We start from the raw sequence: 21,952 nt of genomic DNA on the forward strand, positions 1-21,952 counted from the left end.
TGTAGTTTTTAATAGGTGGACTTAATGTCCAACAAGTTCTATGATAATTAATGGCATTTTTCATCAAATACTATTAAAAAACATCACTAATTGTTAATTTTCAGTGATAGTTTGAAAATTTTATTACAAAAAAATGTCATTAATTATAAGTTTTTGTGACAATTTAAAAAAATCTTCACAAAAAAACAACTCTAATATTTTAACATTCAGTGACAATTTGAAAAATTTGTCATAGCAAAAGTCACTAATTGTAAGTTTTAACAACAATTTATAAAACCGTGACAAAAAAAGTCACAAATTGTTATTTTTAGCAACATATGCAAAAAATCGTCACAAAAAAATTATAATTAGCGATGATTTTATAAGACTTATTTTCAATAAGATTTGATGGGAATTAGTCAAACTATTAGGACTTACTGGTAATTTATCCTTCTTTTTTTTTCCTAATACATATGCTAATATTTATGAAAATAATTCATAATATTTATTATTAATCCTCCGAAAATATTCAAACATCTAACAAAATTTTACAACCAAACAAGTTTTTAGTCAAATATAGAAGTACAGTTTAATGGCTAAGAATAAAGCATTTAAGATTCTATGATATTAGATTCAGCTTGTATTTGGTTAGTGAGTTCGTGTCTACATATTGATACAAATTACTAGCGGTAACCCGTACGATGCACAGAAAAATAGGCTATATATATTTTGTGTGTCACTTGATAATATAAATAACTTGTATCAAACTAAACAAAACGTTAAAAGAGAGAAATTCTATAAGCTCAGAAAAGTTATCATAAATTTACTTGGACTTTTAAATCAGTGGTGTATATTATTATTGTGGGATCAAATTATGAATAACTATCAACTTTTAATTATAATTTATAAGTAATTTTAAAAAAAATTTAATCTAAGGTTGTTGCCTTGCTTGTAAAAAGAACTTCTCAAACAAATCATTAATTGATTATATTAGCAACTTTCTATCTTTGATTTCTTCTATCAATGACACACTCATATCATATCAAAGTATAAATCATTCTCCATAGTTTGAATATTACTTGCATAGTTCCTACATCATTTTAAAAAAATTAATCAAGATAAGAATGTCATAGTATTATAAAAATTATATAAGAGAATAGTTTTAATCTATTTTATTTATAAAAAAAATGATAAAAAAATTATTTGAATTGCACTTGAAAAAATATAACAAATGATAGCTTTAATCATTATATACCCAAAAAAAATTATATCGGTTACTCAACGAAAAAATGGTCAAATACAAATAGAGTCATGAACATTAAATTAAATCATATGGGCTCTAAATTGATAGTATAATCTAGCAAATCAACTAATAATAACATAGAGATATTGACAAATATGTAGTACTTCCCTATCATCTTTGTATTATATTCATTAATTTCATATATTATATGAAAGTTTTATTCGTCTCGATCTTTCAATAAAATAAGGATCAAGAAAACAAATTTGATAAGAAATTAATTCTAAACTTAATTATTGAAAAAACAAAAATTTCAAAGAGAGAATTTAGAGATGGGATTAAAGAAATACTATAACGAATGACAGACTTATAAAAAAATTAAAAAAAAAAAACATAACAATGATCTAATGCAAATTATTTTTAATAACTAATAGAAAGAATCTCAAATTATTACCTTTTATAAATATAGTGAAAAAAATTAATTTTGTGAGATTTTTGTGCTACCTTCTCCCATGTAGCCTTTATTATTTCATTATTAATACTATTCTCATTCAGAGCGATAATTTTTTTTTTTTTATAATCTTTATCATTTGGTAGATAATAACGAATAATAAAAATTATCAAGAGAAGGTTAAGAATTTAATAGGAGATAAGAAGTTATAGATAAGAGCATTTCATAAGATAAAAAATTTAAACTAAAAAAAGATAATATGTGATAGGAAAAAAAAATGAGTAAATCAAAATAAAGATTTAGATATATATGTTTTTGATAGATATATAGATTAACAAATCATATCTTTACCTAAATTTTATTATTTAAATTTTTTGAAAATCAATTATTTAATCTTTATCTTTATCTGTGGGACACGAAATTAATCTTTATAAATTATTTATCAATTTTTATATGTTTATTTATCTATAAGTCATGAAATTATTTTTTTTAAATAATTTTTAAAATTTTTATCTTTATCTATAGGTCATGAAATAAATTTTTGTAAATTATTTATGAATTTTTAATTAAAGTACGAAATGAGGGGGAAAAAAAAGGAGAGTAATTTTGTTTTTAAAAAAAAAATCAATTATTTAATCTTTATCTTTATTTGTAGGCCATGAAATTAATTTTTATAAGTTATTTATCAACTTTTATTTGTTTATTTATGAGAAGAAATTTTAAATTATCTATAAGTTATAAAATTAATTTTTTAAAATTAATTGTTTATTTTTTATCTTTCTCTGTAGATTATAAAATTAATTTTCAGTTTTTATATGTTTATCTATATGGAGGAATTTTGAAATTCAAATCTTTATCTATATTTAGAGATTTTTGACAAAATAATTACATTTGGTTATATATATAGTATAGATAGATTGCACGGGTCAAACAGGCCATGTTCGAGTTACGTGTGTTAAAGCCTAACGTAGCCCATTGAATATTTGTGTTGTCATGCCATGTCATATTCGTGGCCATATCAAAAAATAATCAATCCTAATCCTCTAATTATTTGTACAGCTTGAGTCGTGTTACAGGTCGTGTGCCAAATTCCCACCTCTACTCAAGGTTATATAACAAGCTAAATTATTTAAGCTTGACTCATATTTTGTTTAGAAATTCGTTCCATATATAAACAAATTAAGTTTAAATATATTTTAAAAATTCGTTTCATATTTTTCTTTAGTTATGGATGAGTTGATGAGAAATATTTAGAAAGATGAAACTAGAGGAGTTAGTACTATGTTGGAGACTTGGAGAGAAGCAATTGAATCTAGAGGATTTATGATAAGCAGGATTAAGATAAAGTATATGGAGTGTAATTTTAGTAACAATAACAATGGAGGCAGAGGAGAAGTGAAGATTAACGACCAAACACTACCTAAGAGTGAACAATTTCGTTATTTAGGGTCGATTATCACAACAACGGGAGAGATTGGAGTGAATCTGGTCCATAGAATTAAAGCGTAGTAACTTAAGTGAAAGAATGCATCTGGGATACTATGGGATAAATGAGTACCTACTAGATTAAAAATGAAGTTTTATAGAATGACTATTAGACAACGATATTGTGTGAGTCGGAATGTTAGATAACTAAGAAACTACATGCAGATAAGATGAGTGTTGCTGAGATGAAGATGCTTAGGTGGATGTGTGACAAGATTAGAAAAGATAAAGTTAGGAATGAGTATATTCAAGAATGAGTAAGAGTAGTACTGATAGAAAATAAGTTGAGAGAAAATTGATTGAGATGGTTTGGTCATATATAACGGAGACCAACAGAGGCATGGGTGAATGTATGAGATACAGTGACGGTAGATGGTAGTGTTAGGAAAATAAGTAGACCTAGATTGACGTGAGTTAGTATAGTAGATAGAGATATGAATATTCTTATTTTGACTAGTGATATAGCCTTGGATAGAGTCGAATGGAAAAAAATGATTTATATAACCGACCTCATTTGATGAGACTTAAGGCCTAGTTTGGTTTGGTTTGTTTTGGTTTATATTTTAAATTTTGTAAACTTTTGAGTTGGGTTGACTTTATGCATTAAACATATATACATAATAAAAAACTAAATTACTCAAACTCAATTCAATTAAAACTCATTTGAAATTGGTTAAAAAGACAAGCAAAACTTCAAAGTAATTTTAAAACTTGTAATTTTTGAATCATACTTAAAAAATTAAATACTCAATTCAACTTCACTCATTTAAGCCATCAATCATTATTAGAAAGGAAAAATAAAATAATAAAATAAAATAAACAAACAAAACAAAACAAAAACAAAAGAGAAACCAAAATGGTTCGATCCGGTTTAAAGTCAAAAGATTCAAAACATAAGCTCCTCCAGAAGAGGTCAATCACCCACCTTTGAACCATAAGTCTAAATTAATAGTCAGCACAAGAATCAAAAAAATTCAATAAATCCCATTTTTTAATTAATCAGATAAAGACTCCAGTGTTCCTTCCCTCCTATAATAACTGCCAAAACAAGTAGTTGTTCTAAATATGAAGTCAAAAGCAATCTGGCACCCACTCCCCAAATCCAAAAGAACTCAAAATCTTCACCCAAAATGTCTCTCTTCCTATCCATTTTCCTTGGGTTACTTCTTGGGTATTCTAGAATTACCAGTTCAGAGTCTATTGCCAATGACCCTGCTTGTCCAATGAGCTTTAACGTTCTTCAGATGATGTTGAAGAGCTCCTACACGAGCCAGTTCATTGATGTTCCAACTGAGTGTCATTACATTCTTGAAGGTTTTCGCTTAGTTCGATCAGAGTATCTTCGAACCACTGGCAACTTCAGTCCCCCTCCTGACACGTCCGAGGCCTGTTTTAATTCAATTCAGCTCTTAGTAACTGAAGCTCTGGGACGATTCGATCTTCGTTCCAATTGTTGGGCTCAGACCAGTTGGATAACAAACATTTGTTCCAATATTACAACCCGGTCAGATTTCGAAGCCTTGATTCCTCAACCTGAATTACAGAAAGTAAACAGCTCTTGTAATCAGCCACTGGGGGACAGTTCTTCATGTGAATCATGTACTGCTAGCCTGTCGAGTATCCAAGACGCTTATTTTGGTGACTCAACAAATGGGAACCTCTCAGATTGTGGTGGGTATCCACGTATGTATGCTGCTGCTTTTGCTAATGATTTTGGGCCTACTGATCCGGCAACTGCCAAGTGTTTGTTCTCGATTTTACTCAACCCACCCACTTCGCCGATTCCAGGCACCAAAAAACGCAAGATTATGCTTCTGGGGGTTGTTTTTGGTTGTGTTGCTGGCTTCTTTGGATCTTTTTTTTTGGTTTGGCTTCTTTTGCGGTTGCTCAAGCATTCGAGGAAGAAAATACAAAATTTTGCTGAAGTTGCAAGATGCTCGGGTTTGGGATTTGGGTTGTTGGGTGGAAGTACAACCTTGGTGAAGTTTACTATTGAAGATATGAAAGAGGCGACTAAGAATTTCGATAGGATGAATTTAATTGGAAGAGGAGGATATGGGAATGTTTACAGAGGCATATTAGCAAATGGGTCTGAAGTTGCATTGAAAAGGTTCAAGAATTGTTCTGCTTTTGGGAATGAAAATTTCACACACGAAGTCCATGTCATTGCAAGCGTTAAACATGTAAACCTTGTCACCTTGAGGGGCTATTGCACTGCTACGGATTCTCTGGGACCCCACCAGAGAATAATTGTGTGCGATTTGATGCACAATGGAAGTGTGTATGACCATCTTTTTGGATCGGGGGCAACAAAGCTTAGTTGGCCAATTCGTAGAAAGATTGCTCTTGGAACAGCACGCGGGTTGGCTTATTTACACAATGGGGCACAACCTGCCATCATTCATAGAGATGTGAAAGCTAGTAATATACTTTTGGATGAGGCATTTGAACCAAAACTTGCTGATTTTGGATTGGCAAAGTTTACCCCAGACGGGTTATCACATTTGAGTACTAGGGTGGCAGGGACTCTCGGTTATGTAGCACCTGAGTATGCTTTGTATGGGCAATTAACCGATAGAAGTGATGTATACAGCTTTGGGGTAGTTCTGCTCGAACTTCTAAGTGGGAAACAAGCGGTTGTGTCAGTTGAAAATGGGCAACCTCTTCTTTTGACAGATTGGGCTTGGTCACAAGTGAGGATAGGGAAACCGCTCAATGTTATTGAAGAAGGGATGCTTGACATGGCATTGCCAGAAGTAATGGAAAAATATGTTCTGCTTGCTATTGTTTCTGCTCATCCACTGCTCCATGCCAGACCAACTATGGAACAGATTGTAAAGATAATGGAAACTCGTGATCTTGGAGTTGTACCGTCAATTCCAGAATACCCAGTTTCTATTCTAGCAGGCATAGATGATATCAAGGAATCAGAGACCTCCAATGTCTCTGATTTTAGCTCAACTGATCAACAATCCTCTGACACTAGTCATTCAAAATTGGACCACAAGGAAGATGATGACACTTCTCTAGCACATGCAGTGTGAGCCAGCTAATATGGAGAGATTGCTTCAGCCTCTCTGTTACATTCATTTATTGCAATTGATTGAGTGCATATTTCCATTGTATAGATAAGAAGAATGAAACCATTAATTGGTTTGAGTAAATCCTTCTTTTCTTTTCTTTTTTTATAGTCGGTAGTAGGATTCGAACCTTGGCATCTGCTCCACAATAGGTCACTTACTACAACTCACCAAGACACCAATTGTATAAGAGAGTTGTTAGCAAGTTTATGTTTTATTTAAATTAGGTTTTCTTATATGGATTGACTATTATAAACTTTTGAGTTTTTTAGCAACTAGCATAACTCTGTTCTGTTCTTATCTTATTTGGCTTTGCAGGTTGATAACCTATAATTGAAAATAAAGGACAGGGCAGTTGGCTCAAGTACAACAGCGGTTTTGTGAGGCACTGAGATGGTGCAGTGTTTGAGTCGATGGAGCAACTGTAGCCATTTCATTATAATGTAACTTACTAACCCACTAACATTCTATTGTTTGACCCAAAAAATAAAAAAATAAATAAAAATAAACCTATAATTGAAAATTGAGCCATATTATTTGAAAAGCCCCTTTATAAATTCAAAATTGGTTGATTCATAATTATAAGAATTCAATGCCACCAATCTCTCAATCAATTAAACAATTCACTCAATCAAATTTAGATATAATCTAATTGAATACAAATCAAAGTAGATCTAAACAAATTAAGGACGAGGGAAAACCACAAATGGAATACATCCATTTGTTGAAAAATACCACGGCCAATGGCTGCCAAAGCAATCCAAGAAGAATAGGAAATTACATAAGAAATTCTCACACAATTACTTATCGAATCTATGCTCAAATTGGCTCAATTTCTAATGCCTCTTTCAATGCCATCTTTAACACAAAATTGCTTCTCTAACACCAAATCCACGATACTAATATCAAATCTACGATAATGAGCCACTCTAGAATCTATAAAAGCCCCCAAGCTCAATTTCTCAAAATTCACTGAAGAAAGCTACTCTTGAAAAGTGTAATTAAAGTGAAAATCCATTATTATCTTCAATCTATGGAGCTATGATCACAAGATCAATGTAAATTATCAGGGTTGTTAGAGAATATTGCCACAATATTGTATTTCCATATTGTATGCCTATAAATGGGCCTTTATATTTTAATAGCAAATCTCAATTTCAGTACAATATTTCTTTCTCTTCTCCCATTTTTCTAACATAGTATCATAACTATAAATTAAGTTTTTATGGTTCCCATCGAACTAATTGTTGTTGTAGCCGACCGCCAGACCCTAAGTTCTACTAAATACTTTTTCTCCATCATCATCATCATCATCATCTTCCCTCTGCCTAATTTCTTTTCAGAACTCCAATCCTCATATTCACAGTCCATCCATGACAGTAAACTGGTCGCTCATCTGACCACTACATTCGCTACTTCCAGTACTGCCTTCACCACCAGTGCCACCAGTATCTTTGTATCTATCTTGTCTCTTCATATGAATCTTTCCCAACCACCAACCCATTGCCACCATTGTATCCATCACACTGCCACCTAATAGTCTCAGGCCTCCAAATCTCACCACAATTCCTTTATTTTCATACTATTTCACTGTAGGATTGATTCAGTAACTGTGATTTCTTGTTAAAATGGCCATATTCGTTTGGATTATAATGGAATTTGGAATCAGAAGGTTAGTTTTGGAGCTAGTAACAGCATATCTGTGGAGGTACTTGGTGAATGGTTAAAAGTCTATAATTATTCTATATTTTTTTTTTTTCATTAGTACACTTTTATTAAATTAATTCTCTCAAATTATTTTTTTGAGGAATGATAAACTGCATTAATAAGGCAACATGAAACAGAGTTTCCAACATATAAACAGTTAGCAGACTCTAAGCAGACTCTAAAAAAAGAAAAAGAGGGTTAAGACAACCAACCATAAAAGACATCAAAGAACCAAATCCTAAGCAAACCATAAATTATTTGTATTCGAGAAACTCTATAAATAGATGTACAAGGAGGGGAGGAGACATTCACTAAATATTCAATGCATATTTTATTTCTATGGTGTTTTGACTTTTTTTTTGCTTAAGACTAGAGGTGAAACTCCAATAATTTCTTTATAAATATTTAATCATGATTTTCAATGTCAAATTGTTTTCATTGATTGGTTTATTTATTTGAGAAAAGTTTTGTTTTGTATAATCTATTTGTTAGGTTTTTATTCTTGGCAATCCCGGTTGACAAAACTCATTTTAGTTGTACTTGCTTTCGCACTTTTTATTTCAGTGAGACTATGAGTTTTTAGATGCGAATCCAATCCGAATTATGCCTTGCAGAGAAGTTTGTAATGTTAATGCTTTCAAGATTACCACTTCGCTGATTATAACGGGGATCGAGCAGCCCGGTCAGCTCGCGGGGGTCCAGGGGGCAGGAGGTTCAACTATCTGATCACTACTAGGATTTGAATCTAGTGTTTGTCGAACTCCAAGAGTCACACACACACTTTTATCATGAGATCTATGCTTTTCACTGTGGCATCACTTTCTTTCATGAGGAACCTTCTACAGACTGTGCACATTGTGTTTCCAAGTAATTGTGCTTCTTGGATAATCTTGTGTGTTTTAAGTTACAACTCTAAAATTCCTTACTTGCTCAACCATATTATTTTTTTCGTTTTCTTCTTGTTCACTGTTTTCAGTGTTTGTGGTTGCTTTTAGTGAGGGAGAGTTTGGTTTATCATTGCAAGAGTTTGTTAGCATACACACTTTGATTTGTTTGGCAAGGGAGATTGGCTTTAGTTGGTTTACATGATGCTATGCACTGCTTCTTTATTATTTCCTTCTTGCATGCTCTTAATATTTACATAATCTTGTCATTGCTTGTGGTTTCTGATCTTACTTTAGTTGTTTGAGATTCCTTTGTCAATTCGTGACAAAAAGGGAGAGTAATGTTGTCCGATGCATGTGTCTTAGGATTTCATGTATTCATGCCATGTGTCGGGTGCATGTGTCTTAGTTTTTAGGTTTTCATGCTACATGTTCTTAAAATCTCCAAGTCACATCTAGTTATGTTTTCCATCTCATGCTTCAAATGCTTCAAGATAATCTAGCCATATGTTTATTGTTTTTTCATATATTCTTGTGGGACTAATAGTTGTTTTGGAGATTGTGGCACTAATAGCTGTTTTGCAGATCATGACCTTGAGAAACAAGTTTGTTTTTGTTGGCTGTAATGGGTTGGACTTGAGAAACAAGTTTGTTTTTGTTGGCTGTAATGGGTTGGGGTGATTGGGATTTTATTTGTTAGGTATGTTTTGTCACGGCATTGCCAAATGGGGAGATTGTTAGGTTTTTATTCTTGGCAATCCCGGTTGACAAAACTCATTTCAGTTGTACTTGCTTTTGCACTTTTTATTTCAGTGAGGCTATGAGTTTTTAGATGTGAATCCAACCCGAATTATGCCTTGCAGAGAAGTTTGTGATGTTAATACTTTCAAGATTGCCACTTCGCTGATTATGACGGGGATCGAGCTGCCCGGTCGGCTCACGGGGGCGAGGGGGCAGCAGCCCCCCTTGGCGGGTCCGGGGTAGCGCCCATGCGGGGTCGAGAGGCAGCGCCCCCGAAGCAAAATGCAAAATTGCATTCGAAGTTGTATGTCCGCCTTTGCTCGCTCGAGCGAAAGAGTTCTCGCTCGAGCGAAGGCTGTGTTTGGAAAAAAACCTGAGAAGGATGAATGTACGCTCGAGTAAAGGTTGTTTGGCTCAAGTGAAGCCACTTATGGAAAACACACATTTTTGGTTCCTCGCTCGAGCGAGCTTCGTAGTCCCAGATTTCTATAAGTATTTGTTTCAATCCAAAACTACGATTACTGCTCCAGATCTTCTTTTTGGATATTAAGGTTTATATTTGGAAATATTTTGCTGGTTTTCTTTGATGTTTAATTGAGTATTCAACTCATGGATTAAGAAGAATACATCAAAGGTTTGTTTGTTCATTCTACACAAAAGAGAGAGTTGTTCTTCGGTGGATTCTGAAGAATTCGAGCCTGAAGTTTTGGTGGATTCTGGAGTGGCTCATCGTCAAGACAATTCCGTGGTGAAGACGGGGTTGGAAGAGGCACATAGAGGTTGGTTCAATTCGGGCGTGAATTTGCTAGGTAATTGAGAGTATACTTGTGTAATTCCTTTATATCTTCTTAGTGGATTGTTTTGTGGCTGTTGCCCGTGGTTTTTTTTATCACAATTGGAGGTGCTCCAATTGTGGTTTTTCTACATTAAAATCGTTGTGTTGATTTGTCTTGATTGTTTGATTGGGATTGTTTTATTGCTTTAAATAGATACATAATCACAAATCAATATCTAGCGGATTTCTAGTTTTTTTTAATTGGTATTAGAGTGGGTCGCTCTATTTTTTTTGTTTTACAAATCTATTAGAGCGAGATCTTGTTTGATTTGTGGTAATGGATACAATTCGTGAGAGAAATTCTATAGTTCGACCACCCCTACTTGACGGATCCAATTATTCTTTTTGGAAAGCTCGGATGAGATCGTTTTTAAAATCTATTGATGAAAAATTTTGGCAATCTGTCATGTATGGGTGGACTGAACCAACAATTACCGTTGATGGAGTAACTTTTCCCAAACCAATTGATAAGTGGGACACAATTGATTACCAAAATAGTAGCTGGAATAGTGAAGCTACCAATTCTTTTTTTTTTTTGCGCTGTCACACCTGAAGAGTTTAATCATATTTGCAATTGTGAAGTCGCAAAAGAGGCTTGGGATATCTTACAAACTATTCACGAGGGCACTCCTTCTGTTAAACGCTCAAAACTTCAAAGGCTCATGTCTAGTTTCGAAAACCTTTCAATGAAAGATGGTGAGACCTTTGATGAATTTTATGCAAAGTTGAGTGACATTGTTAATTCCAGCTTCAATTTAGGTGAAAAAATACCAGAATCCAAAATTGTGGGAAAAATTTTGAGATCCTTGCCCGATCGGTTCCAACCAAAAGTTACGGCTATTGAGGAGGCTCAAGATGTTGCAACCTCAAGCTGGATTACTTGGTTGGAAATCTCCAAACTTATGAAGTACATAGGAATTTCAAAAAGAAACAAAAAGATACTATTGCTTTTAGTAGTGTTCATAGAGTTGGAGATGATTCTGATGAGGATTGTGAGATAAATTCCAAGACTACGGCTGTGTTTGTTAAACAATTAAAAAAAAATTTGAAAAAGAATCCTAATCTTTTGGAATTTACTCATACTTATAAATCTAAAGGCAAAGATAACTCAAAATTAATTCTATAGTCAAGAAGGAGAAAGGAAAGATACAAGGGAACTCTGAAAGAGTCCAATGCTATGAATGCCAAGAATTTGGCCACTTTGCTTCAGAATGCCCCACTCGTTTGAGGAAGAAGAAAGCCCTCGCTATCACTTGGGATGATGAATCAGAATCTGATGAAGATGAAAGTGACAATGAAGATCAAGGCGAAGAGGGACATAAACAATTCCTTGCTTTCATGGCGGCTTCCGAAACTGAAGGACGAACAGAGTATCTGAAAAGGTCGGTTGAGAATGCCACTGATGATGAATCCTCGGAGAGTGATGATGAAGAGCTTGAGCAAGCTTATGAAAAGTTGTATAAGGAGTTTCTTAACTTATCCAAATTGAATGACAAACTCACAACGAAACTCAAAGCATGTGAATGTGAGAATGTCAAACTTAAGGAGGAGATTTCCAAGGCTATGATTGATGCCATCAAGATAGCTAATGATCGACAAGCTTTGTGTGCAAAACTCTTGAATTGTGAGATAGAGAGGAATGAGCTACAACAAATCTATGCAACATATGAAGAAAAGATTGAAACCCTCGAGATGTCTCAAGTTGCTTTGGAAGAACTAATGATCAAGAAAGAGGAAGAACTCAAGTGTGCTATGACTACCATTGGTCTTTGGAACAGAGGATCAAAGACTTTGGACAATATCATTGGGTCTTAACAAATTTATTCTGACAAGAGTGGCATTGGCTTTGGTGGTAAGAAAGAGCAAAAACAGAGTGCTTCCACATCTCATGATACAAGAACTCAAGGAAAGGGAGAACAAAAAATTCAACATGAGGATGGACTTCTCAAACTTCCTAGAGTTGGTAAGGCCAAAGAAAAGAAGGTACACTTTGTTTTTATTTGTCATCATTGTGGTATGCATGGTTATATTCGCCCTTATTGTTATGAGTTGCAAGGCAGAGTGTCTCATAGAGATGGAAGAAATTCCAACATCTCGTGTGGTAGGAGACACTTATTTGGTGGTAATGAGGTTAAAGGTTATATTAGACCTCGTTATTTTGATATGTTTGAGACCAAACATGAACAGAGGCTATGTTTTCCTAGTCCTAGGAATAGGAAGCTGGAAACCATGTCAAGACGGGTTCTCATTGAAAGGGAAGGAAACCACAACGTCAAGACACCACCCAAGAACCGCCATTCTCACAACTTTGTTCATACTAAAGCAGATTGAGTGAGAAAACTTGACTTGTGTTAATTTGTTTAGTCATTTTAGTTTTTGGGTTTCTATATGTTTTTTTTTTTTAGTCATTTAGTGTGTGCGTGTTCGTTCTCTGACTTGCTTTGTTTAAAAAAAAAAAAAAATTTGTGTGCATGTTCGTTTTATGTCTTGCTTTGTTTAGAAAAAGAAAATAAAATGAAAAAAAAAAAATCCCAAAAAGATTTTCTTAGTATGGTTTTGCAAGCTTGAAAATTTTGAGTGGTCCTTGGTGCATATTGGAATTGATGAGAATATCCATTACATGTTAATATGTGTGCGTTTTCTGTGGTCATTACTCATTTCAGAGCGTGTGTTCTTTGATTAGTATGTCTCATTCTGTACACACTCTTGGATTAGCAAATATTGGAGTCTTCCGCCTTAGTAATTTTTTTTCTCTATGAACTTCTGGCATGGTATCTTTTGTTTTTCTAGAGAAATTGACCGATACTAGCATATCTTGGGTGATGTTGAGTCTCTTAACCACCTTCCATCTTTATGCATCTCCACGGCTTTCCCCCTCTATTCTTTATAGTCCAGCCATGAGGAAAAGGCTACCTCAGAGTCACCAACCAGGCCATCCTTATTATATCCATGGTTCTTTAGTTCGGTTTCCATACTCTTGAGCGTGTCAGCTGCCAATGAGTGTGCAAAAGAAAGAAAAAATGTGCTAAAGAAAGTAACAAAAAAAGAAAAAACTTGTGCAAAAAAAAGAAAAAAAAAAGGGGGGGGATTAATTGATTGAGGGAGAGCCTCCACCTTTACTCACTAAATACCCCTTTGATTCCTAGTGGTTTGACTTTCCGTAGTTGTGCTTAGATTCTCTTGACAGAGGTTCAACTATCTGATCACTACTAGGATTTGAATCTAGTGTTTGTCGAACTCCAAGAGTCACACCCACATTTTTATCATGGGATCTATGCTTTTCACTGTGGCATCACTTTCTTTTATGAGGAACCTTCTACAGACCGTGCACATTGTGTTTTCAAGTAATTGTGCTTCTTGGATAATCTTGTGTGTTTTAAGGTACAACTCTGAAATTCCTTGCTTGCTCAACCATATTATTTTTGTCGTTTTCTTCTTGTTCACTGTTTTCAGTGTTTGTAGTTGCTTTTAGTGAGGGGGAGTTTGGTTTATCATTGCAAGAGTTTGTTAGCATACACACTTTGATTTGTTTGGTAAAGGAGATTGGCTTTAGTTGGTTTACATGATACTATGCACTGCTTCTTTATTATTTCCTTCTTGCATGCTTTTAATATTTACATAATCTTGTCATTGCTTGTGTGGTTTCTGATCTTGCTTTAGTTGTTTGAGCTTCCTTTGTCAATTCGTGACAAAAAAGGGAAGTAAGGTTGTCTGATGCATGTGTCTTGGGATTTCATGTATTCATGCCATGTGTCGGGTGCATGTGTCTTAGTTTTCAGGTTTTCATGCTATATGTTCTTAAAATCTCCAAGTCGCATCTATTCATGTTTTCCATCTCATGCTTTAAATGCTTCAAGATAATCTAGCCATATGTTTATTGCTTTTTCATATATTCTTGTGGGACTAATAGTTGTTTTGGAGATTGTGGCACTAATAGCTGTTTTGCAGATCATGACCTTGAGAAACAAGTTTGTTTTTGTTGGCTGTAATGGGTTGGACTTGAGAAACAAGTTTGTTTTTGTTGGCTGTAATGGGTTGGGGTGATTGGGATTTTATTTGTTAGGTGTGTTTTGTCACGGCATTGCCAAAGGGGGAGATTGTTAGGTTTTTATTCTTGGCAATCCCGGTTGACAAAACTCATTTCAGTTGTACTTGCTTTCGCACTTTTATTTCAGTGAGGCTATGAGGTTTTAGATGCGAATCCAACCTGAATTATGCCTTGCAAAGAAGTTTGTGATGTTAATACTTTCAAGATTGCCACTTCGCTGATTATGACGGGGATCGAGCTGCCCGGTCAGCTCGCGGAGGTCCAGGGGGCAGTGCCCATGCGGGGTCGAGGGGCAGCGCCCCTGAAGCAAAATGAAAAATTGCGTTCGAAGTTGCATGTCCGCCCTTGCTCGCTCGAGCGAAAGAGTTCTCGCTCGAGCGAAGGCTGCGTCTGGCAAAAAACCCGAGAAGGATGAATGTACGCTCGACCAAAAGTTGTTTGGCTCGAGCGAAGCCACTTATGGAAAACATGCGTTTTTGGTTCCTCGCTCGAGCGAGAGAGTCTTCGCTCGAGCGAGCTTCGCAGTCCTAGATTTCTATAAGTATTTGTTTCAATCCAAAACTACGATTACTGCTCCAGATCTTCTTTTTGGATATTAAGGTTTATATCTGGGAATATTTTGCTGGTTTTCTTTGATGTTTAATTGAGTATTCAACTCATGGATGAAGAAGAATACATCAAAGGTTTGTTTGTTCATTCTACACAAAAGAGAGAGTTGTTCTTCGATGGATTCTGAAGAATTTGAGCCTGAAGCTTTGGTGGATTCTGGAGTGGCTCATCGTCAAGACAATTCCGATGTGAAGACGGGGTTGGAAGAGGCACATAGGGGTTGGTTCAATTCGGGCGTGGATTCGCTAGGTAATTAAGAGTATACCTGTGTAATTCCTTTATATCTTCTTAGTAGATTGTTTTGTGGCTGTTGCCCCTGATTTTTTTATCACAATTGGAGGTGCTCCAATTATGTTTTTTCCACGTTAAAATCGTTGTGTTGATTTGTCTTGATTATTTGATTGAGATTGTTTTATTGCTTTAAATTGATACATAATCACAAATCAATATCTAGCAGATTTCTAGTTTTTTCACTATTTTTCTATCATAAACTCCGGACATGAGAGAAGCTTGATATTCCTTATGAATCAAATAACTAAATTTTTATGGTGTAATTAGCCAGTCAAAATAATTAATCTTTTGAAATTAGTTTTTATATAAAATAATTATTTTTATCTTTTGATTGAAAATACACATTGTGTATGTTTCAATTGAGTTATACAAATTGAATCTTGAATATTTTAAAGAAAATATTGGTGGGGGATCCTTAACAGCTCAGCACCATTTTCTTTTGTTGTTCAACTATTTCAAAAAAATTCAAAATCATTTTTTTATTTGAGTGCTCGGTCATTTTTTTAAATAAACTGCTCTTTGAAAATTTGAGTTTAGACTCACTGAGATATATTACTTCCCAATATCATAGATTTGGGATTACGATATTAAAATCGCAATAGTACCAATAGAGAGGAAGCTTCTAAAGAAAAAGATGGTGCAGTGGATTCTTTCTATCGTCAAAGTCAAGTTGGATGTTTGTGAGATTGTCAGTGGCAGTAGGTTGCGTTCATGTTGAGCTTTTGTTGTCCTACCATGTGATGGTGAAAGAAGAAGAGGGTGGTGGCATGGACAGAAACATAGAGGAGAGAGAAGAAAATGAGGTAGAGAAGAAAGATAAAGACAGGAAAATATGATAGAGAGAGGATGGTGAAGATAGGCAAAGAAGAATACAAATAGGTAAATTTATTTTTATGGTATAAATGCTTGTTCTATGAGTGAGGGCAATTTGAAAAATTTAACTCATTTGTTACATCAACTAGTGGACAAACTCTAACAAGGAAAGTTAATGTAATTTCATCAAATTAGTGGGACTAGTGTAATAGATCAAATCTTATGGGTGGTCAATGCCATTTATCCTTTTTAAATAGGAAGCTTGACAACGATTAACACAAAGAAATAAAATTAATTGGAATTAGTTCAATAACACCTACACTTATGACAACAACCTCTTTTCTGCCAAAAAAAATATCGAAACGTTGGAACTTAGGAAGTATGCTTTAATGATATAACTAAAGCCTATCTAAAATCAATATTTTATGAAATAAAATTGTTTTAGTTTTATTTTTGGATTAAAAAAAAAAAAAAAAAAAGACTAGTGAAGAAAATGTCCTAACTGAATTTGTCTATATAGGTACATAGGCTTGAATTCTCCTACAACAAGGTCCATACATATATACTCAAATGACAACTTAAGCGTAATATAGTTGATGTCATTGTTTTAAATTTGTGAAACCTTTTGGACTTGTTGAAGAACAATAATTGCTTCAACTGAGCAATAAGCGATACATCAATTATTTATTTATTTATTCAACAATGCTAGGTAGTTCAAAATTTTGTAGCTTAAATGGCTCAAATCACTCAAAACGACGTCGTTTTGAGTATAAATGAGTGTAAAACGACGTCGTTTTGACAGATTTGAACCATTTGAGTCACAAAATTTTGAGCTACCAAACATTTTTCTTATTTATTATTATTATTATTTATTTATGCAAGCATGGTATATACATTGTAATGCTTTGTACCTAAGTTTTCCACTTCCAATTTGACATAGTATATCTTGGTAGCAAATTAAATGGATCAATACGCTGAACCTTAAAAATAAAATAATATAACTACAGCGGGACACTGAACCTTAAAAATAAAATAATAGTACCTCGGACATTACAACTGCCACAATAAGATAATGTTGGCAATCTTTCTACAATAAATAAATAAATAAATAAATAATGTTTTCCATGTCAACTTCTTATGAATATATGCTTATTTATTCAATCAAAACACATTGTCAGAACATCATATCATTGTTAAACATTTCCACTTGATAAATTTTTAAACAGGCTCGAATTAATAATTATTAGTTTACATTTTAAAAAAAGAATTTCTTTTCAGTCTCTTCTACTTCCAGGTTCGAGTTAGTCCTAGTCTTATGTTGTTTTTGAGTGATTTTATGTATATAGAATTTATAATGAATTAAATTATTTGATCTCGACTCGTGTTAAGTTGCTAAAAATTTGTTTAAGATGAGCTCAAATGTTTTATGTGAAAACATTTTGAATTTTATTAATTTTTAAATTTGGCTCGAACTCGGCTTGATAATCTATACTATTCAATCTTGATTTGATTAAAACTCATTTAAGATAAGTTAGAATAATAAATACATTAAACTTGAAAGTATTTTTAAAACTCATTAAATTTTTTAATTAAACTAAAATAATCTATTACTTCGGCCTACTTATAATACTAGATGACAGAGTAGACTAATTAGTATTCTTTATCAATGAAAAGACAAAATGATTCGTTGCAGTTTATGGTCAAACCATAAACTGCTGTAGAAGAGGTCAATCAACCATCATCCAACCATGAGTCTAAATTAATCCTCAACACAAGAATCATAGAGACATTGAGGATATATGTTGGTGCTACACACAAATTTAAAGGTGACATGTGACAGAATATGAATAAAAAAATCAGTTAATCAAGAAGGAACACATGGCAAGACCAAGAAAGGACAAGTGCTGGATTGCAACAAGTGTTATGTGGCATTTTGCAGCTTCAGTTATGTATTATGAGTTAAGAAGCAAAGCTAAAAGGTAATCCGTTTCAAACAGTTACTAAGAGTCAATTAAAGTTTTGGAATTCAAACTCAGTATCAAATGGGGGGAAAAACTCCATGAATATGGCTATAATGGTAGAGATCATAGAGGTAAGGATCATCAGTTGCTACAAATTCGAAGAACACCTATAAATAGTCAAAGTAAAAGTCGGAAAAAGCTTGCGAACAAATACAACACATCATTTTTTTGTTTTTCTCTTTTTTATAGGACTAGATTTTAACTTGCCGCAGGAAACGACTATCGCAGCAACTACTATCGTAGAAATTAAGTTGCAGAGGGAACACCCTGCCAAGGTGATAACAGCCTTTGAGAGAGGCTTCCCTCTGCAAGTAGAGGCTAATGCTTGGCGCCGATAACAGGTCCCAAGGCATTACTAGCCTAGGGCTGATAGCAGGCCCCATACTTTATTAACTTGGCGCTAATAGCAGGCCCCAAGACTTACTGGTCGGAGCTAATAATAGGCCCAGAAATACCAATTTACCGTGGCAACCCCGTGAAGATGAGAGTAGGGTAGCCCAAACATAAGGGACTCCCTTTCCATTACCCAGGTCATGGACCTGCCTTAGTCGCACAAGCAGGACTAAGGAGCCCCTCAGGCTTGGTATTAAGGCACAACATGGCTGATAACAGGCTTAGCTGTGGCCTTCGCCCTGGGAAACTGGGGGCGTTTGTGGTTATGTGGCTAAGGGTGGAGGTTTCGCTGAGGTGAGCACGAACATAGTCGATAGCAGACTAATGGAGTCCTGCGAATGCATGTACTGGCCAAGTAGAACTGAGAAGGCAAGTGCAGCGGCAAGGTTCATCGCTACAAATGCACTTGCTGAGGTTCAAGCTGGGAAGGCAAGTGCAAAGGCAAACACTCCCGCACGCAACTGCACTTGCTGAGGCTCAAAAGGGAATTGCAACGCCAAACACTCCCGTCGCAACTACACTTACTGAGGCTCAAAAAAGGTAGTTGTGGAGGCAAACAAATAGTACACAATACATGCGCAGGGACACGTAGCACCTTCAGCCTAGCGGCTTAAGGCAGAATATTCCATGTGATCCTCTGGGACACATGTCTTCTCTCTATTTGGCCACTTGGTGTCTTCTTGGCACCAAGGAAAAGCCTATAAAATAGGACCCATTTCCCAAGGTTCAAAGGAGGAATTTTGAGGATTTGGGGGAGATACTGCCCAATTTGGTACTGTCATACACTTCTTCTTGAGTCACTTGTTTCACCCTCACCCAGCTACACACTCTCCAAGTCCCAGATAGTTACTGCTGTTCATTCTCGAGCCACTTTCCACCATCAGTGGACCATTAGCATAGTTTTACCTCTCTAATCACCCCTCTAATCTTGAACCCCCTTACAATTTCATTACAAATAAGTGGTAGGTATAAAGAATATTCACAAATTAGTGGACATTCATTTAGTAGAAGTGAAAACTTCAAAAATTAGGAGAATTTCAGGAGCTTTTATTTTCACATATACTTTTTTTAAGGGCACACATTTTTCGACAACAACTTTTGATATATTTTTAGCAACGGGATATATGCGTACACAATTTTCACTCACTTTTTCTCTCTTTATTTGGCATTTGCCACACATTTTCTTTCTCAACACTTTTCATTTTTATTTTTATCTAGAACCAATTACAAAATAGTGGTGCTTGAGGGGAAAAAACTACAAATTAATTAAGAATTTTTTATAAGAAAAATATTGAGATGTACAATTTAAATTTTATAATTTTGTTTATAATCACATGATAAGTTATGTGTAAAATTTTAAGGGATATTTACCAATAAATCCTATCTCACAAACAGTTTTACCGATTGGTCCTAAGGTTATTTCTATTGTTCTGATTAGTCCTATTAGTGGGGAAATATCTTACCAGTTGATCATATTTCCTTTGTTTGGTAACATTGAGTGGTCAATTATACCCTTCTGTGTGTGTGTCACGTGACATAGATCATTCCAAGGCAAAAAAACATAAAGAGCCTTAGCGTACTTTGTTGATATGTGGCACCCATTGTATGTGTCACATGACATACATCATTCCAAGGCAAAAAGCATATAGAGCCTTAGTGTACTGTGTTGATGTGTGACACCCATTGTGTATGTCACGTGACACTCCAAGGCAAAACCCATAAAGAGCCTTAATGTACTTTGTTGATGCGTGACATCCATTGTGTGTGTCACGTGACACTCCAAGGCAAAAAGCATAAAGAGCCTTAGTGTACTTTGTTGATGTGTGACACCCATTGTGCGTGTCACATGACATATTATGTGTGTCACGTGACGCACCCTCATAAAGAGCCTTGGTGTACTTTGTTGATGTGTGACACCCATTGTGTGTGTCACGTGACATATTGTGTGTATCACTTGACACACCCTCATAAAGAACATGCATCTAATAACATTTAAATGAGGGCATTAAGGTCCCTTAAAATATCTAAGGACTAAACGGTTTATTAGAAAAAAAATTGGGACCACTTGGTTCATAGGTTTAACATTTGGAATTTATTGATAAATCTCCCAAATTTTAATTTATCATAATCTCAAATATGTAAAGCTCGACACTTCTATCACATATGATTTGTCACAAACTCAAATGTTCAACTCTGTTACCACATATTGTGAATGAATTATTATTTAAATTGTAAATCTCTTCTAAAATAGCAGTATCTGAGGCAATTTGGAAAGCAAGCTTTTAACTTGTAACTTATTTTGAGTCAAATCATTTCTAACATTTTTTACACATAAAAGGAAAAAAAATCTTAAAAAAAAATTCTAAAAATTAATTTTTAACCATCTTCCTAAATCACCCCATACATGATAGCTAGCCTAAAAAATAATCACAATGGAATTTGCATTTAGCCTGAAAAATGATCACAATGGAACATGAAAATGCAACTCGAATATTGACTTTGTCACTCTTGCTCCCTCTTTCTATTTCTCCCTTCCCTCACTCTTACGCCACTCTCTCTTTTTATTCCTTATTTCTTCGGTCTTCTATTATTATTATTATTATTATTATTATTATTATTATTTTGAGTAAAATACAAATAGACTTCTCATATTCATTTAAAATAAGATTTGTCTTCTATAATTTTACAAATTACATTTCACCCTCTGAACTTTCTTTCTAATTTTATAATAAATGATATATTTTATTAATAAATTATCAAGTTAATTAATAGTTTTTAATAATGTCAAATTTTTATTTTAATTAATAATTTAAGTAATTTTATTATATAAAAGAATATTTAAGAATAATTAATTTTATTAAATAAAAAATTCAAATAAAACAATATTTATAATTTTAAAATTTTAAAAAATAATCCGTATTTTAAAAGAATAATTTACTTATTTGGTTTTTCATAAATCACATCACTCAAAAGTAGGGCTGGCCATAGGGTTATCTGAACCGTATAACCCGCCCAATCAGCATACAAATTGGCAGTTTCACAAACACAATGGGGGCGGATGCGGTTTGGAATATGGCATAATTGCGGGTTGCGAGTTTAACCAAAACCGCAAAAACTCGCCCGCACTTAGAAAATATATATATTTTTTAACTTGGACCATTGATTTCATTCATCCTATCCTAGATATTTTGGGTCAACACACCAAACCCTAATTTCATGATATAAAAAGAAATATTATAGAGAATATTGTTTGAGAACATTATTTTTTAATATTTTTGTTTGCTTTGTGAACATTGTAAGAAATTAAATCTACTTATTCATGAAGGAGAAATTGAATTTGTTAATTATTTTTAAATTGAAATCAATCTTATATTA

General features: G+C 34.1%; 1 pseudogene; it reads left to right on the plus strand.

The window, feature by feature from the left end:
- Positions 1-4,162: 4,162 nt before the first annotated feature.
- LOC114310514 (putative LRR receptor-like serine/threonine-protein kinase RKF3 pseudogene) lies at positions 4,163-6,828 on the plus strand (annotated as a pseudogene).
- Positions 6,829-21,952: the final 15,124 nt, after the last annotated feature.

The sequence above is a fragment of the Camellia sinensis genome, chromosome 2 (assembly GCF_055761805.1).
Source record: "Camellia sinensis isolate YWXY chromosome 2, ASM5576180v1, whole genome shotgun sequence".
NCBI classification, from domain to species: Eukaryota; Viridiplantae; Streptophyta; class Magnoliopsida; order Ericales; family Theaceae; genus Camellia; species Camellia sinensis.